Here is a 24,921-nt window from a genome sequence, read left to right as displayed (position 1 = left end):
GTCCAAGGCCAGGTTGGACGGGGCTTTGAGCAACCTGGGCTAGTGGAAGGTGTCCCCGCCCATGGCAGGGGGGGTGGAACTAAATGATCTTTAAGGTCCCTTCCAACCCAAACTATTCTATGATTCTATTAATTCTATGATTCTATGATTGAATTCCAGAAATGGTGCAAATTACTGTAGTAAGATGGACATGTAGGAGTTGATGACATTTAATATTTGAAGAAAAAACCATCTAACACCCCCAAGCAGACTTCACAGATTATGAATCAAAAGGTATCTTGCAGTCTGGCCTTGAACACTGGCCATGGGACTTCTTATTTGACCCAGTCCTTTAGAGATTACATGATTATGGGTTTTTTCAGTGACAAGGAGTCAGGAACAAACCTTGTAAGTTCTTACTATCTCATCATATCCCTTTATTCAAATGTGAATCTAGTATTCACCTGATTTACAAGAGTATACCTAATATTTCAGTGACCTGCAGTTACTCTATGTACACAGACAGTGACTATTCTGTCCCTTTTGCCACAGTCCCTTCTGTTGTCAAATAGTCATCATAATCATGGAGACATTTTTAAAGACTACTTCCAGGTGTTGAAGCAGAACCTTCATTCTTCACTGCTGAATGTCTGGTTTGCTTGTTGTCTGTAGCAAAACACAAAGTTTTTTGCGGTAATCCACTTACCATGCTATCCAGATCACTCCCTATCAGTAATTTGTCTTCTTTGTTATTCATCATGTCCCTATTCTATGTGTCATTTGCAAATTCTATCAGCAATGATTTTAAGTTGTCTTCCAGATCATCAACAATGTTCAAGAGTTTAGGAAGAAAAACTCTCAGAAGCCTCTCATCAGAAATTCATCTACTTTCTAATGATTTCTCATCCATAATTATACAGAGAGACAGTCATTTCTATCCATTTTAGGTGTGTCGGGTGGATTTTAATCATTCTTTTCACTAATCAAATAACATGCATCTCAAGCCAAATGCCTCATGAAGCCTAAATACCTGATACATGACGAAGCCCTGGTGCAGTCATATTACTGAAGGGGCAACAGAAGTCGTGTTATAACTATCATATAGCATGTTTGGCTGTGTTACTGGGGGGATCTACAGCCAAACTATAGTCCTTTGAACATCTAGACATAGTACATTATATCAACATTGTAACCTTTATCAACCAAGTTTACAGAGTCATAAGCTTGTAGTCAGTTTGACAAGACTCCTTTCCCACTAACTCAGCCTTGTTATTTTAGCCTCCTTTCTTTCTAAGTTAATTGAAACCAATACTAGCCAGTCATTATTTTGCTTGGGAAGAATGTCAGGGTCATATCACCTACTCTATCCAAATGTTAGACCAGCATTACTTCCCCTTCAGCCTTCTGGATCTTCTCAATCAACAATATAACAAGCTCCTCAGACAGGTCTTTTAAAGTTTTTACTTGCAACTAATCTAGATGCAGTATTCAACTTTAATTTAATTTAATGCCTATTTTACTAATTGACGGAAAATATTTTCCTCCTTGTTGGATAAGATTACCCTTTCCTTCATTTCTATCTGGTAAAGTAGCAGCACCATGATTAGTATTTCCTTTGTTCTCTTGTTCTTATTAGCCTTAATTCTGCAGGCTATGTATTTGTCCTTTTCTTTCTCTTCCCATTTTTCTACAATCTATAATTTTTTAATATTTTCCGTTTATAATTTCTATTATTTTCTATTAAATCTTAAACATTTCCATCTGTTGTAAAAATAGGTTTAAGACATATTTTTGTTTCCCAACTAATAGACTGTTTGGTGTTTGTTGTTTTTTTTTTTAGTAGAGGACCTGCACTGTGCTGTGAATTGCATGAACATCTTGGAAAATAGTCACCATTTTAAAGCAGTAGGTTTCTCAGACCTTTTCTCAGGTACCCTGCTCAGGATATGTTCATTTCATTTCATTTCCCCACTGTTTTCCCACCATCCTCCAGTACTCGGTGAGCAGTTGTCCCACTAGACCACGTACCCTGTGCAACATAACCAGAGAGCAGAGGTAGACGATCACTAGGAACAGAGTGGGGAGAGGCTGAAGGAGATGTGGAGGCAGGACTTGGACTGGGGTACAGGACAGCGGAAGTGGGAGACCAAGGCGCTAATACTTCTAAGCCATAAACCTGTAGTAGTTTCTCCATTACGTAGTCCTACCCCAGTCAATTCCTTCTGGTCATATCCCTACTCTGCTCCCTGTAGCAAATGTCACCCAAATGTCCTCAGACAGAGTCACTTTTGATTTGGCATTCTGGTTACAATACCATATGAAAGGGAGAAGGTTCTCCCAAGGTACTCTCTTAATACTGAGAATCATTCAAAGTCAGTCATAGAGCTAAACACAGTTTAAATCCATGTGACTTGAAGCTTAAGGAAATGCTCACACAAATCTCTGCAAAAGCCATGATTTGTATGTGACTTTTCCCAGCTGCTTGTAAGGGAACAAGTTTTATGATCATCTTGGTTTTCCTTTGTGCAGGAGGACGTTCCTCTCCCTTTTTCTTCCTCCAGATTGCCTCAGTAGAGAGAGACAGTGTGTCTCTCTGGGGAAGGAGAGACCTGTGGGCACAAGGGCAGCTGGAGTGCAGATATGATGTCAGATGTGTTTTAACACAGCTGGCAGAATGCTATAAAACAGGGGTTTTAGTGTTTGATTGAGGAGAGATTTGCCTCAATTCCAGATGTTCATGATATGATCAATCTTGCTATGTATACAACAAGTTTGTCCCCATGGACGTGTAAAACAAAGCCTGCCTAACCTAGGGAGTGAATAAGGGCACGCTTGCCTTCCTGGAAGTCTTTTGTTTGCTTTTCCATTCAGATCTCATCTGTCAGGTCATACACAGTTTCTGTAAGGCTCATGAGACTAATACAGAACATTATGGCCTTGATTTCACTGAAATTGAAGAATCTGTACATAAGAATATGAAGTTAAACTGACAAAGACTAGAAGTAACCTATCTGAGCCTTTAGAGATGGACACAGATGCTCGTATTTGAAGGCACAAACCAACCTTTGAACTGTAGGTTAGGGAGGAGTCTTCCCTATAGACAGGTCATGCTGTAATTGTTTCCAAATCCTTTCTTATCACATCCTCTAATGCAACTGCTGCTGGCCAGGAACATAGACAGCCCTGCAAGAGCTGGATTCCTGTTCTGAAATGGTGCAGCAACTCCTGAGTTCTTGTCAGTCACTATAAATTTATTTCATTATAAGTAAGATTGGGACCAGGCCCTTCATATTTCACAGAGAGGAATGGTTCCCCTCTTTCCAAAGGCATCCGCATTTTAGTGTTAAAAAGCCTAATGTCCTCATGTACTCCCAACAAAAGCTGTACGTGCGGACTATTCTCTGTGGACTAAGCCTTTTATTTTCATTCTCCAAAGGTGATATTATAGCTTAAAGCTACTTATAATACAGAAAAGTGACTCAGAAATGAAACAGAAACTGGGAGCTGGAAAGTACTGGGATTAAAGCCATGCATAAACCATCGGTTTTAGCTGGAAGGTTTCAGGAAACCAAAGCCAGCAGATTTGATTTGTTTGGGCTCACTGACTCCAAAGCTGGAGCAGAGAGGAAGAGGACATTGGGTTTGTTGCTCACCCTGCAGGAGTTATTGCACTTGAAACTGTAAGACTTTGGTCTTTCAAGCCAAATATTCCAACTGTTGAAGACGGCATTCAGAAGTATCTCCACTGGCTCCAGCTGTAGCCAGATTTTAAAACTACACCCTTGCCTAATCACATTATAGCAAATATTATCATCAAAGACTGGAAATGGTGGGCCCTATTTGAGGACTGAATCATCTGTGATCTGCTGAGGACCATAAAAACCATCAAGTCTTATAGTCTTTAACCTTCATGTGGAGACAGACACAGTCTGGGTAGCAGTTCACTCCTCTGAAGTGAAGCCCACGGTGCAAACCAGATGTCTCCGAATTAGCCAGAGCACTGGCAGTGACAACATTAGTGTCAAGCTGGGAATGCAGTCCCTAGGCGGGTACCAAGCCCATAAACCTCACTTGTTGAGAGGCTGAGTTCACTCACTGGTGCACAGCACCCCACTGGCACAGCTCAGCTGCTCCTGGTGCAGTGACCACAGCAGTCTGTGGGCTGAGTCTGTTTGTCATGCTCCTACTGATTGCCGGGTCTTGTAGGTATGGCCTCAATTTCATCTTCCCAGAAAGTTCAGAAATCTGAAAAACAACCTACTGAAGCAGAGAACCAGGAATTAAGATTCTTGTACTTCTTTATGATTTCATCTTGGTTCAGGGTAACACGCTGAACTAGTGTGATTCAAATTACTCACCAATAAAATACAAATAACTGTTCCTCACAGGAATGCAATGAGATTCCACGCACACTTTTCTATTGCTTTTCAATCCTTACATTAAGGCACTTATTTCAGTGCAGGTACTCTCCGAGTGGTTATTGTCTGAATGAGATGCAAGCAAGATTTGTTTTCTAAAACATTCACTGCCATACTATTTGAAAATCTCAGTATGGTTTTTACCAACTAGTTATTTTTTCTCTTCCTGTAGGAAGAACATCCTGAATACCAAATAATCCATGAAGTGTGTTTAAGCACAGTATTATTGGAACAAGATTGCTGCATCATTTTTGAACTTTCCCATGGGGAAACAAAAAGGCAAAGCTGCAATAAATCTCCAGGTAAATCTTGCTTTAGTGGAGATCAGTCAGAGACATCCTTCATTCAGAAGCAACTAGTTTATTCCTAAACTCAATAGAAAATATGGTTATCAATGCCAGGATTTGCAGAGGTTGAATGGCTATATTTAAATAAAAGTAATGGTTTAGTGCTGTAATGACAAAATAAAATTTCACTATTGTTCATGTTGACTGCAAGGGAAACACTGAGAAACTAAGACACCCCAAGGTGTGTCTACAAGGGCAAAAGATTCCTTATTGTAATAGGATGCATGCTATTCCATGCAGTGACAAGGAGGAGAGTCCTACAGAGAATAACTCTTAGGGTGACATCTAGATGGTCTCCTCTCTGTGTGTAGTTGAATAGAAGGGTTTAGCAATGAGAAAAGGGAAAATCCCTTATACTGAACTATGTCCCGAAGGAGGAAGATTTGTATTTAATGAGACTTTTCACTGTTAATTTTTACCATAAGATAATATAAATTGTTCTGAATGAGTCACTTTTTCCTTACCAGTTTTAAAGTTGAAAACTCCCGAGCCAAAAAGCTGTGATTTCCAAATGAAAACAAGATAGAGGGCACTGCTGTGCTTTGGACTCCTGTGGAGAGCTCCCTCTACTACACTTTCTACTGACTGCAGTTTCAAAGAGGACAAGATTTAGCTCAGCTGCTTGTGAGTGTCTATAATACAGCTGTCTACATCACAGCTGGTCTTCTGAGATCCCATCTAGCCAATTCAGTCAAAGAGGACAGCCAGTGATTCAGCTCACACCAAAGAAAGCACCTACATTTCATCCTGTGAATCACACCTTAACTCTCCTGAATATATTGACCAAGATTTATTTGGCTGCAATGAGAGCTCAGGACAATGAGCTTGGATCGGAAAACTTCATTGCAGTGACCTAGATTTCAGCAAGGTGGATTGCATCCAAAATGCCTGGTACTGGTGATGGTGACAGGCTAGTTCCAATGAGGGAGCAGAGAACTGCCCCTTCAGAAGTTACACAGCTGAGCCTGCCATGGATGGGAACTGGAGCTGCTCTAAGGCTTCTCAACGTGTTGAACCCAAAGATGAAGTGCTGCTTTGTTACAGCTACAGAAACACTGTGGTGAAGGGGCAGAGAATACATAGAAAGGAATAGAATAGATCAATTGGAAGGGACCTACAACTGTCATCTAGTTCAACTGCATGATCATTTCAGGGCTGACCAAAAGTTAAATCATGTTGTTAAAGATATTGTCCAAATGCCTCTTAAACACTGACAGGCACAGGACATCAACCACCTCTCGAGGAAGCCTGTTCCAGTGTTCCCATTTGTTCACCCTCTTGGTAAAGAAATGTTCCCTAAAGAAGCTGAATGCTTCCTAAAGAGCTGAAGAATCAGAAGATTTGCCACCACTTGTGCTGATCAGGATCCTTCCTCTTCTCACTGGGTGCCGATGCATTATACACTCCAACCCTCCATACACAAAAGAAAAAATACAAGTTCATATTTGCAATTCCCACATGTGTCTCAACTCATCTCTCCATGTGCCTTCCTACCATGCTCATGCTGGTTGCTGACATTGCAAAGAATGCTTAACATGATGTGATAAAATAATTTTCAGCAGCCATTTCAAGATATGCATCTTAATGCCATGGGAGAAGGTATGCCAGAAGTACCATCTACTCTAGGAATAAACATCAAAACCACTATGTTGTGAATATTTCCACTGGGGGAAAAAAAGTTTGGGGAAAAAAAGTTTAAGTAAAAAGAAGTTCAATGTTTTAAAAAATATTTATTATATTTTCCTGCAGTGTCATATTTTCTGTGAGATTTTGTGGATAAATGTTCTAGCCTGGATCCTTTTTGGTTGTGGGGGTGAGGAGGGAATTAAGACAGCAGAATGGCACCTGAATCAGAAAATATAGTTCCTTTCTTTCATTAGCTCTCTGTCTTCTCCTCCTTTAAGAAAAAGGTGTGATAAAGCCTCAAATTGTCATAACCGTGTCCATTCACATTGTCATACAATTTAATTAATACTGAAGAACCAATTTGGATATCCGTTATGACAGTGTATATCTCCAGTGTCAATGACATTGCAGCAGTATATGACTACAGTGAGCTCAGAATGAGCCTTGAAGCCTTCGTTATGAAAAATGTAATTTCTACTCATTTACCTTATTCTGAATTTCAATGAAGCCTTTAGTATTATCTCTCAATTCCAGTTTTAAGTATTGCTAGTAACCTACTGTGTGACATGTATAATATCCAGCATATGAATTGGTTTCCAGTAAATAGGAATGAACTTGAGATAATTTTTCAAAGTGTACCTTCAGTTGGGTTAGAGGGCATTTTGTGGTTAATGTCTATAACTCTTGTAGACTTGGATTCAAATCCAAATATATTCTGCTCTGTACCAATTCCTTTGGTAATTTGCCTATATCATAAAACATCATTGCAACATATGACAGCGCACAATGAGAGAGCCCAGAACTGAGGTGATTTATAGAAATGGTGGTTTTGGTAACTATCCAAACTAAATTCTTGTTTAGGGTTTGCTATTGCCTTCCACTGCTGTAATACTGAGCACTTGGGCTTTTCCTCTGCTCTTATGATTATGCTTTCATGAAAGAGGCAGCTGTGTGGGAGGTTTGGATGCACAGAGCATAGAGGATCAAGCCTTGACTTGGTATGTAGCTGTTGAAAATGCTTAGGGCCATATTCAGATCAGCTTATGAGAGCTGCAACTCCATCAGTGTCATTTAAGGATGTATTTAAAAGCAGAAAGAATCTTCTCTTTGGATTGACTTTTTAACCCAGTATCTTGATTTTAAACCACATTTGGAAGAAGTGTAAGTGATTCCACATCCAGAATTACATTGTCAGTAGCAACTCTCGGAAATGTCAGTAAAGATAACTTTGAATTCGACATATTGTTAAGTTTGGATCACTCCCGTGTCAACAAGACCGAACGTCTTCTCAAAACATCATTAGCTCATATCTCATTCTGTAGGCAGGAGCAATGAGAATTTAATATTTTCAAAAAAGTAAAACAGTAGTAGCGACTAGGAACATATGTAGAGAGAAGCAGCCTATTGTGTTTATAATAAGGAACACTAACTCCTTTAGTAGTACACATGATGGTTTAGAGGCCTTTGCTCTCCACAGACAAGGCCATTACCAAAGACTGCAAGTAGAAATTTGTAGAGTCTCTGTATCTTGGCTGTTCTGATTCCCTTCTATTACATTGATCAGATCTCTGCATATCAAAAAGTCAGTTGAATAAAGTGCTACGTAACCTCTACAAAAATGCAAAAAGCCTCATTAGGCCAGACAGTAGCAGAAGCATAGCACTGTCACCTCACCAAGTTAGTGAAAATGAGAAGAGAGGAACAGAAACAGGCAAACAAACAAAAAAAGAGAGAAATTAATGAAGAGGAAAACATCCTTCTACCTCTCTGCTTTTAGCATTTTTAAATAGGTAAAATTCTTCAACCCCATATTTGTCAGTTTGTATCCTGTAATTACTGCCAGTCATATCTGTTAAGGCAGATATTATTCTAAATGGATAAGCATAAAGACTCTGATGCTCTTGGTAATAAGTGTGACTGAAAGGCGAATATCATTATCTGTTGATTTATATTTACCATTCCTTGTCCAGGTGCTTCCCTCCTCTGTTAAGTATACTGGAGATTATATGCGAAATTGCACAACTTAATGGTCTGAAGAAGTTTGATGACAACACTTAAATTGCCACTATTTTTCCAGGGTTCCTCCTGCATGTGATCTGTTCCCATTCATGGAGGTGTATTCTAAGAAACCAACTGTAGCATTTCTAAACTTTGCACGTTCCTGTGTAGCAAGGATAATTCAATTTTAGGAAAGTTAATGAAGGAAAAATGTTACTGTTAATATTTTTTACTGAGAAATGAAAGTTAAAAAAAAAAAAAAAAAAAAAAAAAAGAAGATTCTGACATGCCTGTGTGTGAATTTCTATGTATTTGATACAACCGAACAACTGGAGCACTAATGTTCTTGCTTGAGGGGCATTCAAACTCATCATCAATAGTTCAGGACACATCCAGATCCCAATGAAGTCAATACAAAGGCTCAGTTGAATCAATATCCCAGGGTACTGGGGCTGAAGTACCCAGGCCAATGTGAGATCTAGTTACAAAATTCAAGAGATTATCACAAACGTTCTCCAAGTCCTTCTAACCTGCCTCAACCACAAGGGAAAATACAGTGTGAATATCTTTCAACGATATGTAAAGGAACTATATGAGAAACCGCTCAGATGATCAGTGGTAACCCATCACACATCTGCAATTCAGTTGCATTTACTAGTGTGTTCAAATCCCACATCTTTAAGAGCTATTTTCAACCTATTTTCTTTGTGTTGCCCAATGGCAGGATGGTGCTCCATTTTCTCTCTTGTGCCTAAACAGGCAGGACTGGTCACTGATTTTTGTCTAGCAAGTGTTAAAGCACAAAACTAAGGCTGTGTAGGAAGTCTAGCATGGCAATGGTTAAATTCAGGACTGCTTTGTAGAGGAAATGAGGCAGGTGGGCACAGTCACTGAGTAGTTCAGCTTCCTGGAGTCAATGACAAGGTACTAACAGAAAAGAAATTAAAACTTCAAAACTCCTTTAAAAAAGTGATCCAAATATAACCACATTATCTCAGGGGTCTCTGTGTTTCTGGTGGTGTGTCAGTGAGCAGTGATGTGTTGCATCAGATTGCCACATCCCAGATACTGGATGTCATATCAAATAAATGCAATGCAGCCTAGCAAACATCTGACTTAATATGATTCATCACCCTGAATAATCAGTATGTTGAAACTCTCTGCAATCTGTGCTTAAAAACATGCAAGTGGTGGTTTTTTTCCTCTAATCTATAACTGTAGAAAGGAAACCATCAACTCAAATGTGAAATGTGTTGGAGATAAGCCAGATGGTGGATGGGAAAAGAGGTTTTAAAAGAAATAAACTCACAGAGATTCTTCACTCTTTAGGAATAAAATTTAAGTATCTTTCCAGGTGGAAGGATAAGCTGACATGTCAAGCTGTGTCAGTGGAGTGGAAGGAACCGATCAGTCCCTTTTTTCCCCAAATGTCCCATGTGTGCTTCAGTTTTCCCTGAACGGATATAATATCTTAGTGTATCACCATGAGACAAAAGAAATAAGTATGCTAGTGAATGCAAAGCACTTGGATACTGTGTGAAAGAATGCACAGAAGAATGGGCAGAAATTCAGGTGGAAGACTGGACATGTGTGTCTTAGATTGCTTCTTACACGGAGGCGGATAAAAAATACAGAAACAAAAAAATCCTGAACTGACACTGCATTGGTGTGTTTTCCGTCAAGCTACTCTGAGTTTGAGAAGTAAGCAGTGTCTCTGTCTCCTCATGCCAGGACCAAACTTGTTGTTTTGGGGTGATTCAACAGTAGCATCAGTTCAGGCCAGACAAACCAAGATGTTTCCTCTTCCTGAGGCTGCAGAACATGTGAAACTCTGCCTTAACTAGAAAACATTCTTATGCCAAGGAGAAAATCAGTTGAGCCAAGGACAAAATCAGGTGAGCGTTAAGGAACCTACACTGCTCACCGTTTGCCAAGCAACCTGTTCTGTAGTGTTAAAATTACAAATGGAGGCTACTGAGGATTTATTTACATCATAATGTCACTTTAGCCTAGTACTAGGACATGGTTTTGGGACTACCAGTGATGCAGGGATGTCTTTATTTCTTGAATATTTTCTTTTAATGATCTGATAGAATGCACTTTTGCAATGCTCCCACAGCATGTGCTGATATCTATAATCATTATTACATTTTTGCTATTAGCCTGGATTAATAATTCATTAATGACTGAAGTAATCTCGTAATGATTTGCTATACTTAAAAATCCTGCACATGTTAAAATTAGGAAAAAAGAATAAACTTAATTAAGGATTTGGAATCTGATGGTGTAAAGCTAAATTGAAGTGTGTGCTAAAGAGCACTGAAACCATGATTTGAAGTCAGAATGAAAGGGAAGGAAACCAGAAATAATTTCCTGACTCTGTCTTGCAACAGATCAACTCATAAACTGCCAAGATTTGCTAGTATATTTTAATTAAGAGTAATTTCAAAGAAATATGAGTGCTGAGAATCCCATAGCTATCTCCTAGTATTTACAACGTGTGAGAAAATATCGTATTCAGTTGCTCTTGCTGTCTCATACAGCCTGTGTTGAAGAGATGTTCAATACAACTGACAGTCTTTCCCCTTGAAAAGGACATTTCTGGTCACCTCAGCACTGACTGTAGAAAAGTACAGGTCCAGAAGGGGAAACTACTTTTCCAGACTGATCACAAAGTGCCTTTTAGTGAAAGGCAGTTAGACCTATTTTTTACAGGTGTAGGGACAGGCTATGGTTTTGGTACAAATGAGGGCACAAGATGGAAACTAACACCTCTCTGTTCAGTGATGAGTGTCACAAATGTCTCTGCTATGACTGAGCCCTTTTGCTCCAGATGGGGTGGACATGACCTCATGAGGGGTCTTTGAATTACAACTACACCACAGTCCTTGAGGACACAAGTGCTGTATGAACATGACAAGGCAATCACTGAAGTGACAGTGGTGCACAGAGTCACAAAACAAACCAGAAGTTTTTGTCTGCTCTCACTGGGTCTACCTGTGAGCTGCAAAATAACTTGAGTCCACTTAGCAAACCAGGGATAGATGCCAAACAATATCATTAAACAAACAACAGCAGAATCAGCAAATCTGTTCTCTGAAAACTCTTTCCTTTTGTTGGGTTAGTGCATGAGGGAGACACAAAAAACATATTAATGATTTTGGGCAAGGTGTTGTTCTTCCAGTAATTGTTTTTATTGTTAACTTGGAGAGTTAGAAGTGCAGCAGCTGTATTTCACAGTGCACACTGGTACAGTAGTGCTTTCATTTCTTATTCATATCTATTTGCCTTTTTTTTTTTTTGTTTTTTTTTTTTTGGTGTTAACATTTATTTTGTCTTGGCTTCAGAGTGTATGACGCTGGTTTTGAAAGCCGCCAGACTTCCCAAATCCACCTAAGGCCAGGAATTGCCTCACCTCAGTTGTTCCCTTGGTTTAGCATTGCAAATAAAAGTCAAATCAAAAAATCATAAAAAGATTTAGTATGGATGGGACCTCTGGTGGTTTTCGGATCCAATCTTCTGCTCAGATTAGGTCCAAGTTTGAAGGTAGATTCAACTGTCATGCTAGATCAGATTGCTTAGGGCTTCTCTCTATCAATTTTTGAGCATCTTTAATTATAGAGATTCCACATCCTCTCTGGACTCCTATGTCAATGGTTAACCACCTTCACTGTAAAAAAAAATGTTAAAAAAATAATCCTAATATCTAATCATAATTTCCTTTGAAACAAATTGTCCTTTAACTGTGCTCTTCAGAGAAGAGTCATCTCTCTCTTTTCTATAACCTCCTGTTAGGGAGCGAAAGGCAGAGACAAGGAACCCTCTTAGCCTTCTCTTCTTAAGGCTGAAAAAACCCAGTTCATATCACCTCTCCTAACATAACGTGCTGTATCAGGTACCTTGCCATTTTAATGGTTGCCTTCTGAACTCAACCTAGCATGCCAATTTCTTTCTTGTATTGGGGAGCCCAAAACTGAGCGTAGTACACCAGTTCTGTAATTAGTAGGTATATGTTTGGCTAGCATAGCACTGGTAAGCTTTAACTCTCAATGTTTTCCATCAAAGTAGGTTTTAACCAGAGTCTAGAGTGAAGCTGGAAGTCAGACCTATAGATACAAAATGAGAGACTTTCACTCCTCCACATGGTAGCTGATGAGGTACAAAAGCATTTGTCTTAGAAACAGACTGACTTTTTGATTTTTCCTTCATGAAACCAAAGGTCTTAGCACCGAGTGGGCTTACAAATGCAAATCAGATTCTAGAAATTTGAGTCACTCTACATTTCAGCACAGAGGAAAGGAACGGGTAAGTGCCAGCTCACATTAATTATTGCTTTCCTTTTCCATTGCTGACTATTTAGATTGCTTTTATTTTTTGTAAACCTACAGCCAGTTTGACAGATTCTAACATAAAAGATGTCCAAGTCTATTCCATAAACTGTACAAATCTCTCAGCCTTTGGCATCAAGTGTAAAATGTGCCTTAACAATTTTACTTGTGATTGGGGTCAATAGCTAGGTAGGCTGAGAAATGGTGATGACTTGGGATGTTTTGCTTATATGATTTTAATGCTCATACATGAGGCTGTATATTGTCGTGATAAACATGGTACAGTACATATTAAACATCACTACTCTTCGCAATGTGGTGTTTGCAAGCTTAAAATGTCATTTGTCTAAATTACCTACTATTTATTAAAATGATGATTTCTAAATATTACTAGCAGCTTGAATCATACTCCCATTGTTGGAATTTATTGTCACTCTAGTTTCCTCTGCATGAAACACTGTAATAAAAACATAAAGCAATACATCAGAGCTGTGATATAAAGGACATACTTTTTATGATCATATACTGTACCTCTTATATAGAATATCTGTTCAGAATAGAAGTGACAATCTCTAGAGACAGGATCAGTGAATCACTGAGCTCTGTACTTCTTCCAGTCTCTCTCCCAGATGCTAAGATACACCTGTATACACTTGTAAATAACTCCTACATCAACTCTGTTCTTCTCAGAGATAGGGAGAAAAAGAGCGAGGGTGAGGACAGATGTCAGGAAACAACAGTTATCACTAAGGAACTACTGATCCAGGGAAAAAATTGCTCTAATTTTCTTTCTAGAAATGGATGAATTCATTCACCACCAACAGTTTGTGATTCTCTCAAATGTTTTCATTCCACTAAACACAAAATAATGTCCATGAATAATCCTTATTCAGTCAGGAGTTCACTGTCTCATCTGTCTCAGTTGCTTTGTGTAGCACATGGGTCACATACCACCTTTGTGTAGCCTGGACTCTCCAGAAGCTTTTCCTCTGAAAATGTCACCACCAGTCAGTGCATATAATGTGTTCCAAGATACTTCCAGTTGACTTACGGGGCATATTGAATCCACTGCAAATCCTATCCACAGAGGTCAGTCCTCAGCTGACCTGCCTGTTTCCCCACCAGCTTTACCACCAGTCCCAGTTCATCTGACAGGTATAACTCAAAGTCGTGTCCATAAGACCAATATGCCACTGATGACTCAGCTGGGCTTTTCTGCTAGTACTGTGTAACACATGTGTCTAAGTCCCTGTTTCTCTGAGTGGATGCTGCGTTTGAAAGTCAGACAGCAATAAGTCTAGAATTCATATAACAAAGAGAACAACTGTGTTTCATAAAGTTAAAAAAGCAATAATGTGAAAATGGCAAAATAGGAACAATTCCAAATAAAAACCTGCATTTGGACAGAGATTCTTCGGGCTTATCTGTTGGCCAGCTTTCCCTACTTTAATAGCTTTCTTTTGCTGTTGTGTAAGCTACTAAATATATTGCAGTAGTTTCTGTAGCTGTCACAGGAACGGCAGGTGTTTTTGCTCCTCAGGGATGATATTCATCCTTCTGTCTATCTCTTAATGTACTAATATAGCTCCATTCATACTGTGCCTTGTAATCTTTAGTGTCGTTCCCTTACAACATCCCTGGGAGGTAAGCAAGTACTGGGAGGTGAGGAAGTGCATTCTGCATTTTATAGAAGTGAGACAGGAAAGAAATACAGGACAGCTGGGTTTTTACAGCACGCGAGCATCTATTGCTCATTTAGAATAAAAATAAAACCTTTGCAGAATCTCTTCTGATTTATGCATGCAAACTGTTGCAGATCAAGGAGGTGAACCCCAAAATGCCATCTTCAGCCTCCAGAGTGGGCTTCTCCTGGGTACTCCACAATGTTCCCTCTGAGGGCAGTTCAGACCTAACTCACAATGATATCAGTAGTTTTCCATTTCAGCTTGGCACATCATCTACAACAGACTGCTAATATACAAAGATTTCCTCCTACAAGGTTCAGTTTCATATCACTTTCTCTTCCAAATAAATCAACACTGATTGTTTTAGGCAGAACTTCCTTCTCTAGCTAGAACTTGATCATAAAGAAAATAACTAAAAAGAAAAAAGAATTATAGGCAAAACATGTGCAAAAGCTGTTCAGAAGTAATCAACATCCAGTCCTCAAGCAAGGGGCAACCTAAATAGCTAAATTCTCTTTTGCTAGGAGATACTTTTTGAATGTCCAGACAAGTGATAGTTGTCTAACTTAAAATTTTTTCCTTCAGATTAATTATCCATGTATATATTTAGATAAAAAGTAAAGCCAACAAAAAATACTCTGAGGGTCTGCTTTAGAAGCAGAATATGTGTGGCTTTTGAAAATATATCTTCCTGTGGGAGAATCAAACAAAACTTCTCTATCAAGTAGTAAAGGCATTTTGACAGAGTGAAGCATTTCATTTATCAGCATAAACATCTTTGTTCAATTCAAATTGTGTTGTGTACTGTAAACAATGACCTCATGCAAAGAGAAAGCAGGAAGATATTAAAATTGATGAAAATAAGTGCAGGAATCCTGCATTTCAGCTTTGCAGATTTTGTGTTTAGGGTTTTTTTTTTGATCAAGGCATGACAAATATTGGAGTGAAAACATTTCCCACTGGATAGCAGAAACTTAAGCCACTAGTAGGAAACAAGGGGTTTATCCTGTGATGATTCTCTTATCATTTAAGTTTGCCTCTGAGGATATCATCTTTAACTGAACTTAAGAGAACCTACAGCAGTATTACATATAAAACAAAATTTTACCCAGGGGACAGTTTCAAGTTTTCACCTTTCTCAAAGAGGAGTTTTAAATCTCCTCTTCTCTATAATTGCTTCTAGATGCATCGACACTAGTCATACAGCAACCAGGTTTTCTTTTCTACCCACCTCTCTGAGTGACCATCAGCTTACAGCTGCTTTCTGTTCTCTGTGTTGACTCTGGCCTGAAAGGTAACTTGGAAACCACTACCAGATAAGATAGAAAGCCCTCTGTTCTCCTGCCCCTACTGTTTCCTTGGGATGACTTGGCAACTATGGTGTAGCTATTGCCATTGCTTTCCATTGCATCCCATCTCATCCAGGTAACAGAGAACAACATTGCAATTAATAGCAGTTTATTAAAAGTTTGCATAGTTATGTATAATGCATAGTTCCCCTGGGTTATTTCTGGTTTTGTGGGTACGTAGTGCCATTGCTGTATATATTATAATTATATATTATAATTTCATTTACACTAATAACTGTGCCACTACAGTCAGCTAATATGTGACTATTTTCCAATCAAAAAGAAATCGTGATAAAAAATACATCATTTTCTGTTTTAACAGAGTGATAATGATGTTTGAAAGTAATGGTCAAAATCTATTTACAATTCAAGGTTAGGAGCAGATCTGGATAAATGTCACTGCTCATAAAGTTAGCAAATTCTTGATTTTTGAACCCAAATAAGGTGGTTTTCTTTATCTACATTCCTTCAGAAGCTGGTGACTCCAATATTCTTTGCATTATAAGGAAACAGCACACAGCAATCTGTTTCCCAGAGACTTTACACTCTGAACAGATAACAACAAGGAGGAAAGGAATGATTTTCCACAGGTCCCAAAGGGAACACTAATCTTTGCATTAAGTCACTTTAGCAAATGAATAAAGGTGGGGTGGGAAGCTACTTTTGTAAGTAGAATTGAACTCAGATCTAACTCTGTACCTTAATTCCCGTATCAATTATGCTTTAATACTGAAGCAATTACTTTGCTGAGGCACAGGACACCAAAACTGTGCATATTAAGTGCATGTTAGATGATAACTGAAGAAAATGAACTTCAGGTGCTTGCTGTGTGCTTGGGTTATCGTTGCCTATAGTTAAGGCTGCTCAACAAATTCCGTGAAAAGATTTTTTTTTAGCTTTCAGAGCAAACAAGTTCAGGATGCAATTTCTTTTCCCAGAAGTGTCCTCAGGCTGATTTTTTTTGAGAAAATATTAGCTAAAAATAGTTCTTACAGCTCTGAGAACAAAAGGAAAGAGAAAAATTATTTTGCCTCTGAGAAAAAAAAAAAAATTACATCTCTTTCACTGGCTAATTGTTATACCAGTACAGGTGGGAAGAGGGACTTGAAAATTAGGTTGGATCCTCCAGTGTCAAGAGCAGACCTTTTATTTACCCGGTAATTATTGGTTTTTTAAGTCAGTCAATATATGCTCATAAAAGCCTTGTTAGAGTTTGGAAGATAAAGTATTCGAAGACGCTATCTGCCCTCAGCATAGCCCCTTTTTTTATCTGCCAGATAAATGGTACAGGCAGCTCCACAGTGTACTGAGTGTTATTATCATGGCCGTAATGGGTAAGCAGAATTTCCCTACAATTTCTTTCAGCTCACAGCTGGAGAGTACTGTTGGAGAAAGCTTAGAAATTGGGAGAAAAGAGATCTGTATTCTTTACTACTAATGATGTCCATGCAATACCGAAAAAGAAGGAAAATCAAGGGTAAATGAGAAAGTAAGGACATTTTGCAGGGAATTGCATGGGAAAGAATAGGGAGGGATAAAAGCAAAAAAAAAAAAAAAAAGAAAAGCTGATATGTGACAGAAGTCCTGATAGGACAGGACTTTTCCTATGTAAAACTGATACGGCTTTCATTTATGATACATGACAGAGCAGAGTAGGATCCTAAAGGCGTGTTCCATCCAAGTACTTGATTGCTTGGGATATCAGTCTGTGTCTATCTACAGACCTGCTCCAGTGCTTTATCCTTCTTCAACACATAAATAAATAAATAGAAATCTTCAAACAGAAAATTAGATTCTAGAAACGTCTAAGAAAAACTTCCTATATGTGTAGTTTTGAGTACTGAATAGAAACAAATTGTTGCTCATGAACAACTATTCACAGAAATATGTGGGGTGTTATTTCAAACAGAAATGGCAGCATCCTGTAATTTAACTTTCCTCTTAGCAAATGCATTGTTTGTTCTTGCTGGACCAGTTGAATAGATGGCTATTCTGAGATGCTCAGTATTTTCATTGTAATAGTTTATGAGTTACACAATAGCCACCTACTAGTTTAAAACAGCTGTCTTAATTAGATAGCAATAATTTGTAAAATCTCAATATCTGTGATGCAGGATCACCTGGATCACAAAGCATTAAGAATCAGGAGATACAAAGGCAGATTCTGATTTATTGGAGATCAATAAACAACAAAGGAAAATCTAGAGCTACCTGAATCTCAACAGCAGTTTTTGTATTAAGCCATGGGGATGTTATTGGTGCTGATGGATCTTTCTGTCCCCAGAACTTGGCCATTTTACTTCTCTTTTCATTCTCTTTTACTTCCAGACACTACTTGCAGTCTGCACTTTTCCTAAGAAGATAATGTCCTACTGCATTTTCTGTTGCTCAAGCTATCATAGCATCCATCCTTGAAAATAATGCTCAGTGAAAGCACTCATTTTTGTCTTACAGAAGGATGACTTAATTATTTTTTCCTATTCTTTGACCTGCTCTGCAGATGGTGTAGTAAAATTCATTATAGATGTTGACATTTTACTTTCCAGTTCCATATTCACATATAAACATTTCAATACACAATCAGTACAGAATACATTGTAAAAGGTGATTTTACATGATCAGATGCAGCTCATTCATGTTTGAAAGTAAAGCAAGCTGATGATGGAAAAGAGAAAGTCTATTATTTTGAAGTAATACCATATCGGAGCCAATGCACACTATTAATGATTAATAGGCCCTCCCACCCAGAACTGACAAGATAAAATAGTTGGCAGATTTTTGTTATTTTGAGCATGCACTTCTCCACCTGATATGGGTGTGTTTGCCAGCGAGATGTGTGCTCGCACACACTGTTTACATTATTTGATCAATGCTACCTGTCTAGGTTTCCAAAACTTTTTTTTTCCTTTATGGGTGGCAACAATGTGGATGATCCCAGAGGATGTATTTTATGAACTAGCTTTCAGTCGCTTCTTGTTATTTTCTATGTGTTAAAACAGCAGCTTATGCTATGTATTGTCAGTAGCGAGACTAGCAGGACATGTCACAGTTTGTTCCACCCTCATATCCAAAAACTACATGAGCACTTTCCACAGAGCACAAGACCTAGTGGAATAACAAGATTTTTTTCTCTTTTTGCTTTTACCAGTGTTTTAAGATTCATGTCTGTACTTCCAAACACCCATTTTAACCATTCACTGTAAACATACATATACAACTGTTTGAAATCTCCACTAAATTGTCTAGCAAAATCCAACTAGGCAGTATCCCAGATTACATGGTGGTGTTTTAGCCAGCTGCTCCAGGCTAGATGTACATCCAAAGGGCATTGCTTTAAATTTCAAAGCTCTCATCCAGCTTTCCCTTGGCTTGCCTTATGTAGCCAATCAGCTACAGACTTAGAAAATGCTGTCACTCGCTATTCACTGTAAATCCCTACCTCAGCCTCCTTGCTTCTTTTTCCTACTTCACAACACTACACTCATCCATCATAATTTCAAGAAACTTATCTGAAAAAATAGATTATGTATACCACCATCTCTCATGCTTCTGCCAGTTCCTATCATCATGAATGCCAGAAAACCTAATGACACTGAGCAGACACAAAAAGGATCAATCCCTTGATTCACTAACTACTTTATCCTATAAAGTTAGACCAGGGTCCTGATGGTCACCTTTACACCTTGACCTTCTCAGACAGGGCATTGGAGACACATCACTAGCTGTTATTCTCTGGCTACCAAGTGCCAGCAGGACTGTGTGCCAGGTAACACTCTCCTCTTGCCTTAACAGGGAAATTAAAATATATGATGGTTAAATGGATGTTAGGTCTTCAATTTGTGCTGTTGAGTCTTGGTTTTATCTTTCCCTAAGGTCACCACAAGAAGTGAGATAATTTTCACTTATAACAGAATGTCACATCAAACATCTTTAAGAAAATGGCTTATTATTCTCATCTCTGAAGTGGATTTCAAGGTGCATCATCCACTGCTGCCTCCTCTGTCCTCCTCCATGATGTACACTGTACATTTGAGATGATCCCAGGGCTGTGGTAGCCAGCCTCTTGAGTGTTTAATGTCTGTAGTTTTAATTTTTATTCTCTTGGCTCCAACCCAACAAAACACTGGAGAGGATATGTGTACTTACTTATATCTTCAGCATCACACAAATTTGTACCTCAGGTATTCCCTGGTGTTCCTTGATCCTGTCACTGCTAACTGAGCAGTCAGTGAAGTGCTCTACCTGGCATCTCTCAATCTGTAGTTTTTATTCATTGGTGAAATTTGGTTTTCCTCCAACTGCTCAGTTTATCCACTTCTGAGGACAGCAAATTTCTGCTTTTTGAGAGCATTTTGTCTCCTTGTGGCTGGAGTGCTGTGGGAGCTGAGATCGGCTAGCAGTATTGGCAGCACCTCTCCTTTTCCTTACCTCTGCTTCCAGTCATGTCTTCCCGTGCTTTGCTCTAGAAAGAGGAACCAGGAACCTGATGGATCATCCTGTCCCTGAGGTGAGCAAGCCTCTGTAGTGCATCACCTCCAGAGAGGGAAAAATCTTGCCAAACACTATCATTCTCAGGCCTGTGATCTTTCTTCTTGAGTACAAAAAGCTGTTGCGTGCACTGGACAACAGATCTATTTCTTGGCCAGCGTTCAATTGCTGTCATCCAAGGAGATGAGGGTGGTCTAGTACATATGTGACCTCTGGCGCAGAGAATGCATTCTGCATTTGCAGGTTTAAGTGCTCACCAGACTACTTCCAGCCAAGAGCTTAGCTCAGAAGTAAGGTCTGATTTCAAACTTCCATCTACTGATTCATCCACATGCCTAACTAATTCTCTGGCTCATCTGAGGCACGTTTAGCCTTTTGTGCTTAGTTTTCAGCTTTCACAGTTGTTAAATGTGTTAAAAAGTTCTTGATGTGAAATCCACATCACTTCTTGGCTTGCATTTCTAGACCACAGAGTCTGCAAGCAGACCCTGCTGTACTGAAGCTGTTGCTCATTGCAACTCAGGAGTTACTTAGCCGGGTTAGAGCAAGTCCTCATATGCCGGTGGTGTGATTTTGTTCCTGTCATTATGAACCATTCAGGCCTCAGCTTGCAGATCTGCTGCCCAACTGAGTGAAAGGGGGAGACGCTTTGTCAACGGCTTTACCCTGATATGCTGAGCAAGTGTTAGCCCATCTGACAATGAATTACCATAAGAATAGCCACAAGACCCTCTTCCAGTCATGATTGACATCTGCTTGCCAACATCTCACACTTACTGAGGACCTGTGGGCTGGGAATCAGTGCTCTCTGGAATCCTTTTGACCAGCTATGTAATAATCAGTCTTGACCACCGCTGGGGATCCATTGAGAAGATACCAGGACCGCTTCCTTTTAATCTCTTGCACATCCTAAATGACCTTCTTGGCCAATATTAGAGTCTCAAATCAGTTATCTTCACTGACCTTTGTTTTAAACCTAACTTGGCCAGCAAAAGGATAATAGTGGCTTTCCACCTGCCTTTTTAGGTTTTACAGACCTTTAGGGTATATGGGATTTTGCATACATATACATCTCAACTGTATTTTCCAGGCTTATTGGCTGTTACCTGTTTGTTTCAAAAAGTTGGTGGATTCATAGGAATACTCTTCTTACTGCCCATTTCTTCACGCAGGGCAGTCCAGGTTTCACTTTGTGCTGGCTGGCCCACTCCTTCTTCTTGCAGGTGGTGAAGAATTTCCATAGGATGACAGGGTAGAAGTCAAAAGTGGTACAGACAGACATCGAACTTATGGCTGGCTATCCTGGTGCCCAGGCATAGAGAACATTCATTTTCCTCAGCCTTCTCCTTTGGGTTCTTCTGGCCCTCTATCTTGTACTCCTTCTTAATGTCATTTGTATTTTGGCATCTTTTACTGTGCAAAGACATACAAACAAGTTTGTACTAAGCAGATGAGTTATGACTGACTTCCAGAAGAGAGCAGAACATCTCAAAGCATGGCATAACACTGTAAGACCCTCACTATCATGAGATTTGAGCATTTTGAATTGCGCAAAGCAAGACCTGGTCAGAAAAGCACTGAGATAGAAAAAAAAAATGAATACAGGCAGAGACCTAGGTGGCAATGTTTCCTTCTACAGAGGCAATTTTAAACAAGAGTATTTGACTAATGTTTCCAGAGATGAGACTGGTTGAATGCCAAAACACAGTTTGTATAACCTTTAAACCCGAACTATGTAATTGTTGCATGAATCAAAAGAAAAAACAATGACAGGTATGAACAAAGAAAATCTGTCAGTTATGTGGAAAGGGGAAAGATTTATGTTGCATGTAAGAAAGCAAAAAGAGTTGGGGGAGTTAGAATGAAGCCAAAAAATAATAATAATAGTAGTAATGTTGAAATTAAATTATTTCCCTAGGTTGAAAAGAAATTTCAGTTATAATTAAAAAGCCTATATGCATGTGACCTGCTGTCATCTAGAAACAATTATAATCCTTCAGTGGCTGAGAAAACAGATGCAGTCCCTCTGTATAGCTAAATTAAACCGAGTTCTTTCTCTCCTTTGATAAGACATCCCAAAGTGAGCCAGCGTACACAGCTATTACACACTAATTAGTGAGACAAGGCACAGTCTGAGATTACCAAGCAACCAAGAGGCCACATGGCCAGAGCCCATTTCTCTCTGCCTATCTGCCCCCTTGCAGCTTTACTCCCTTATAGAAGAGTCACATAATAATGCAGCAGCAGTCACAGTGTTCTAAAGAGGTAAATTTCTTAGAGAAAAGTATTATCTTTATATATCTTTATATAACTTGAAAAACTGAGCAAACTTTCTGTGTCTTTAATCTTTCCCAAAGTCTTGCATGCCAAACATCTTGTCCCATTTCCCAGCTATGTCTGTTACTTCAATGAAAGATTTGGTCTCTCCCCACAATCTTGCCTCCTTTACATCAGAGCCAGTACAGTCTGAGGCCTTTTACTCCCTGGTAAATCCATGGAATAAGAGCAATTATTCTATAATTTTAGCAACTGATATGATAGGAGGAAGAGAGCTGAACTGCCACTCTACATTTGTTATATTTCAAATGTAAACGTCTTGCTGAGCTCTGGCAATATTAAAATAGCCTCTTTGCTGTCAGATGCTGCCCATAGGACTATCATTTTGTAGCACAGACTGAAAGTGAAACGAGATGACTCTGTGATGAGAACAGGGGCCTGAAGTCATTTCTCTTACACCATAAAAATGCTGAAAAGATTAGTAATTGGAAACTGCACTTAGGAGGTTGTTAATAGGATTCACCTCTCTAACCAGTGTGGTAGCTGGTAGGGTTACCTCTGAGGTCATTAATTAGTTGCTACTTTAAATGAACCTTTCTCCATGTAACTTAATCTCACTAAACTTTGTAACTTCAGCATTTTCTCCATTTAAGGCATATGGCTTTCCCTCAATGAGGCTGTTAGCATGATAATTCCCCCCTTGTCAACAGCGATCAAGAAGTAATAAAACAATTTGGAATCTTTATTCATACGTTAGACATTCCTATCAAATAGATACATTTGCATCTTAAATGTAGATTATTAAAAAGCTGATGATTTCAGTATGATGTCAAATTTAGTGAAGAACACAGTGTGCTTACTTCTCAGGCTCATCTCTGCTCTGCTTCTTTTCCAGAGGCTTAGAAAAACAGTTGCTTAATGAACCTTTGTTAATATGCACATTTATATGATCTGATTGGCCCCTGCAGCAGCCTAGGAAAACCTGTGAAAAGGCAGCTGCCAGAGTTACCAAAAAACCTCCACTAATTGGAATTATTAATTGTTTACAGTTACATTTACCACAAAGAGAATAAATAAAAGGAAGTGATCGAAAATCCCTCTATTTTTAGAGCAAGGCAGGCTGCTGACAAAAGGAGAGTAACAACATGTGGCTGTTAAATGACATATGATCAAGTTCTAATTATGTACACTTTTTTATAACAATCTTACAGGCAAGATCAATGTATGTACTTCCTATGAGATTTAATGTTTTCTACTCCAGGAGCCCTTTCTGCTAGGCGCTAGACAGACGGGGAGGTAAGTAGCTCTACAGAGGCCTAGATAAGCAACGTAGAGGTCAGCCCAGCCGAGTGACACTTCAGATACATGATTAATACCACAAATGTTAGCATTTGTTAATCCTACCTTTAAGCGTTTTGTGGACTTGGAGCCAAGGGTCATTGGAAAGGACCTGACACAGGATAGGAGAAGACTGAGCCAGCAGTGCAACTGGGAACTGCAACCAGGGCTGCACCTCAAGGCAGACTCTTCTTGCAAGGTTGCCCTCCCCTCCATGGGCAGCCCTTGCTGCTCAAGGCACAGGGAGATGAATTTCTTTGATGAAAACGAAAATATGATGATGAAAAATACAGAAGTATTGTAAAAAGCTGGGGTATTCACTCATGGGGGAGGGCACTCTGACTCCAGCTGGTCTTGGCCCACAGGATAGGCAGGAGATGCTCTGAACTGCTATGTTGGGATAAGTCAGGATTGTGGAAGCCTCTGCTCCCTAGAAGGGCTGCCTGAGGGGATGAATGAGTGTTTTGCATCGCTTCTGAACTGGGGGACAGGAACTTCAGAGAACTGAGGGCTGCCTTGGCAATTTGCCAAGAGCCTGAGGGCTGCCCCTAATCTGAATAGATATTTGCATAAGTGCTTTTTATGGTGATTTCTGGGGTTTAGGTTTTTTGTTTGGTGTGTTTTAAGGTAGGGGTGTGTGTGTGTGGGGGGGTGTTAATCAGCAGTAAAGACACTACCAGGATATAATCTTTCTCTGGATGGTTGGCATGGTTTTACCCAGCAGACACCGTCAGTGCAACTCATATATCTGGTTTTTAGAGGAAGAAAGCAGTGCACAGCACCACTGCTTCTCACCCACTGCCATGTGCCCACTTGCTCTTCCCAGGGAGAAAAAGCCCTTGTGCACCACAAAGGCAGAACTTTTGTGGGGTTCAATGTGTAGGGAATTGCATTCCAGGGTGGTAGAATAACTCTTAAATGCTTGGTCTGGAGTGAATATTGCAAAATGCAACACAGCCTGAAATGGTACACCTTGGTGTCAAAAATTATAGGAAAGATTGTAGGGCTGAGAAGAGGCTCATCAGGCATTTCAGATGGCTGTTTCTATGTCTGTACATTTCTTAGTGCTTCTGTGCCTTAAAGGAAGG

Source organism: Athene noctua, chromosome 6, assembly GCF_965140245.1.
Source record: "Athene noctua chromosome 6, bAthNoc1.hap1.1, whole genome shotgun sequence".
NCBI classification, from domain to species: domain Eukaryota; kingdom Metazoa; phylum Chordata; class Aves; order Strigiformes; family Strigidae; genus Athene; species Athene noctua.
Note: the sequence above shows the minus strand (reverse complement) of the source record.